Source organism: Propithecus coquereli, unplaced genomic scaffold, assembly GCF_000956105.1.
Source record: "Propithecus coquereli isolate 6110/MARCELLA unplaced genomic scaffold, Pcoq_1.0 Scaffold87, whole genome shotgun sequence".
NCBI classification, from domain to species: Eukaryota; Metazoa; Chordata; class Mammalia; order Primates; family Indriidae; genus Propithecus; species Propithecus coquereli.
In genome coordinates, this window is record NW_012154951.1 from 5309887 (window position 1) to 5313978 (window position 4092).

The 4092-nt window shown below is 37.3% G+C and overlaps 1 protein-coding gene across 1 annotated transcript in view; it reads left to right on the forward strand.

The window, feature by feature from the left end:
* Positions 1 to 4092, forward strand: part of RBPJ (recombination signal binding protein for immunoglobulin kappa J region) — a 104616-nt gene that overhangs the window by 7519 nt on the left and 93005 nt on the right.

A 4092-nucleotide genomic window follows, 5' to 3' on the forward strand; every position in this document is an offset into this window, starting at 1 on the left:
CAACCTCAAACTCCTGGGCTTAAGCAATCCTTCTGCCTCAGCCTCCCAAGTAGCTGGGACTACAGGCATGCACCACCATGCCCGGCTAATTTTCTCTATGTATTTTTAGTTGTCTAACTAATTTCTTTATATTTTTAGTAGAGATGGGGTCTCACTGTTGGTCAGGCTGGTCTGGAACTCCTGAGCTCAAGCGATCCTCCAGCCTCAGCCTCCCAGAGTGGTAGGATTACAGGTGTGAGCCACCTAGTGTTGTTTTAATAACAACATATTTATTAGAGAAACAGTTGTTGAGCACTTATTAGGTATAAGACACTGATATGTGCTGGGCCTATGAAGATAGCTCAGAAATGGTTTGGTGAAACTCATGATTTAATGGAGAGTACACAGATAATTGTAGTATAAGGGGAGTTGTAAGTGGTGTAACAGATGTTTAGTTAGTGTTGGTGGGAGCACAGGTGTGACTGATTATCTCCAGTTGGGGGAAGTGCATAGAAAAAGTGGGAGTTTGTAGAGTGGTGGAAATTAAACTGGAGAAGTGGTTGGAGGCCTCCTGGAGGACCTTGAATGTTAAGCTAAGTATTTGAATGTAATCATGGATGCAGAGGTTAGGGGTAAGGCATTGATGATGTGAGGCTGGATGTACACGGTGTAAAAGAGTTTCGAATTGCTGGAGACCATGAGAGAAATATCAAGATCTGATCTTGGTGATAGGCCTAGGAATGGATAGGCAAAGCAGCTCCTTTTGAGGCTCTTTGGAATGATTGTACTGTCATTAAAATAGGTCTATGGCTATAAGCATGTCAGTTAAGTCTTGCCCCTTATCTAAAAAATGGGAGAGAAAAATACTTCATGGTATCGATTAAATAAGATAAGGCATATACAATGCCTAGCATAGTTCTGGGAATAGTAGGTGCTCAATAAATAGGCTCTCCTTCCTCCCTTTTCTGAAGTGTAGAATCTGAAAGATAAGATGGGATTGGGGTGCACCCACACCAAAAGGGAAAGTGGGGAAGAAACCTGAACAGTTGAAACCTGGGTAATGAAATATTAAATAATTAGAAAAGGAAAAGTTTGGGTGAGGTGAACAGGTTTAAGAGAACCTGCTTAACATAACAAAGTGTTGCATTTATTTTGTTATTAATGTTGAATACTTATTTTTGCTTACCTCTGCTGTTACACTTAGCATTGTTCTGAAATTATATAAATTTATCTGTATTGATTATCTGTCTAGTTTGTCAGTGAGCTTCTTAAGGACAAGAGTAGTGTTTTATTTATCTTGCGTAATTACAGAACAGCTACTATCTATCTATGAGAATGTTACTTGCAGGATGAATAGGACTTCAACGGGTTTAATGATATATAACACTTGCCACTAGGTGGCACTTAGTCTAAGTGATAAGGCCTGACATTTAGCATAGATTGATTTTTCTACCTAGAACCCATGTAGAAGCTGACTCCCTCATTTATATTCACTTTTCTGCCTTTTCTGTACTATACTTTTTGAAGTGGAATATGAAACATCTGTCAAGTAAAAAATTCATTTAGAGTGTTAAAAAATAGAAAAGTGTGATGACATTAGAATACGTCCCATAGAAAGAACCTGAAGGGAAGCACGATGAAATTCACAATTGAACAAATTCCCCATCTCTGAATGTGCTTGAAGTGAAGCATGGTGGTTTGATTTTAGGCAATGTCTTTAGTTGTTTAGAATGTGTGGATTGCTTTAAAGGAGGATATTGTGGAAATTTGTTTCTTAGAGGAATTGAAGAAAGATAATGATGAAGTGTGGTCTGTACTGATGCTGTTCTGTGTTCTCTTGTTTATATTGTATTCTTTCTGTTGAGGAGTAACAAACCATAGAATGGTAACTACATTGAGTTGGATACGTGTTTATACATATTATGAATCCATTAGGTTCAGCAAATTTCAGAGTTGGAGAAGACCTTACTAATCATGTTCTAACCACTCATTTAAATGTAGGCACAGACAGTTTAGATACTTTACAGTTGGCCTATGACTGAAACACATTGATTGACTGAGCTAGTTCCTGGTTTGTTTTAGGGGAGGGAGGAGGCTTATGTTGGTCTTTTTTCTATTTATCCCACTCAGCTGCCTTTTAATGTCATGCATTTTTTAAAAAAATAGCCCTTTTCCCTATATGTGTGGACTTAGATGAAGAATACAAATCCCCCAGCTCTCAAGCCTGGTTGGTAGAGTGCTGCTGTCAATGTTGCTTCATAAATGCTCAGCTTTGATGCTGCTTGTTTTTTCCTTCTTTACTGTTTTCCTGTTCTTGATGTTGTTTATGATCTTTATCTTGTGTTTCTAACTGACCAGCGTGGCCTTTTTAGGAGCATAGTTGTCCTCAATGCACACCTCCTCGCCCACTCTACTTCAGTTCCTCCTATTCCACTGATTGGCTCAGTTACCCCTGGCTCACTCCCGGTCTGTGCCTCTTGTCTCCATAGCTTCTTGGTTCTGCCATCTGCACTAAATTGCAGCTGGCTGTTTCTGGAGCCTCTTGAAGAGATGATGGAAGGATGGAGAAGAGAGTGAGAAGATAAAAGGCTGTCATACAGGGAAGAGAGGCCACAACTCACATTTTTATACTGAAAGATGGTCTGGTTTTTGAACTTGACGATGTACATGCCGTGATTTTCCTAGTGGATATGGCAAAGCAATATTACTCTCCGCTATGGAATTCATTACGTTGGTTGTATCTGTCATTTGTGCTTATCTTCATGTCAAGGAAGTGAATAAAATCCATTTCAGCATTCCAAAGATAGTAGTGATAGTATTTGGTAATTTACTTACAGCTTATAATAATGAATGTCATTATTTGATGAAATGAATAACACTGAATTAGTAAGAGTTGCCACTTCACTATTGTAATGTTTAAAAAAAAAAAAACCAAACAAACCTGGATAGCTGTAGCTTTCAAAGCTTTTTTCATTGTTATTGGTAAGAAAACTATTCTTTGTCCTGATCTTCTCCCACTTTATTCAATGTAATATGTACATTTTGCACACAGGATTTAGTGACGTGTCATTTACTTAAATCTATAATTTCTTAGCTTTAACTCCTGGAAATCCTCGGTTGGTAAATGAAATACCTTTTAAATTACATTCAAAGTTAAACTTAAATTTACATGGTAGTTTAGGTGTATAGTTGATTTATTTTTATGTTTAATTTTTAGCTTGTTTTCATGGTATTTCAGGAAAGTGACTATCTTGATATAGAAATTTTTCTTAAGGATTAATTAATGTCACATCTGTATATGTGTATCCTGATTATTTTTCTTATTTTGAAAAATATGAGAAATTCAGAAGTTATTTAAATGTATCATGTAAAGTGAGCCACTGTGGTCTTATACAAGGAAATAATCACTGTTAACAATTGAACAATAGGGGTTTGAATTGAGTGGATCCACTTGTACTCAGATATTTTTCAACCAAACTTGGGTGGAAAATACAATATTTGAGGGATGTGAAATCTGCCTATGCGAAGGGCCAACTGTGGATCTTGAGTATATGTGGATTTTGGTATATGTGGGGGAGGGGGTCCCCAGTTCCCCACGGATACCAGGGACCGCTGTATACTCCTTAATGTTTTAAAAATGGAATTGCTAGCATTCTATTTTATATTAAAAATGTCAGTAGTTTCACAGACATAATGTTAAAGGGATCAGGAAACTCACATTTTGTTGAGTATCTATCTACTCAGTCCTCAACTACATTGGGAGGGAGGTGAGGTGGCATCTCCATCTTATAGATAAGTCTGAAGGTCAGAGATTTAGTAATTTAAAGTTCATACATCTTTGCTTCTGCCTTCGCCATTGTATTTACTACCCGGGACTCATAGAGCTTTTGTTCATCTCCCAACCTGCACACTCTCAAGCTCACTACCACATGGCAAGACGGTCCCAGATACAAGCAAGTGTAATACAAGGCTTTAAGGAAATGGACGTTATATTCTCTGTTAGATTATTCTAAAAATAAGTCTGTTTCCTAGAAATGCTTTCAAAGTTACACTTAGACTAGTCATTGAATTCAGAACTTCTCTGAAGTAGCACAATTTATTTTTAAGTAAAAT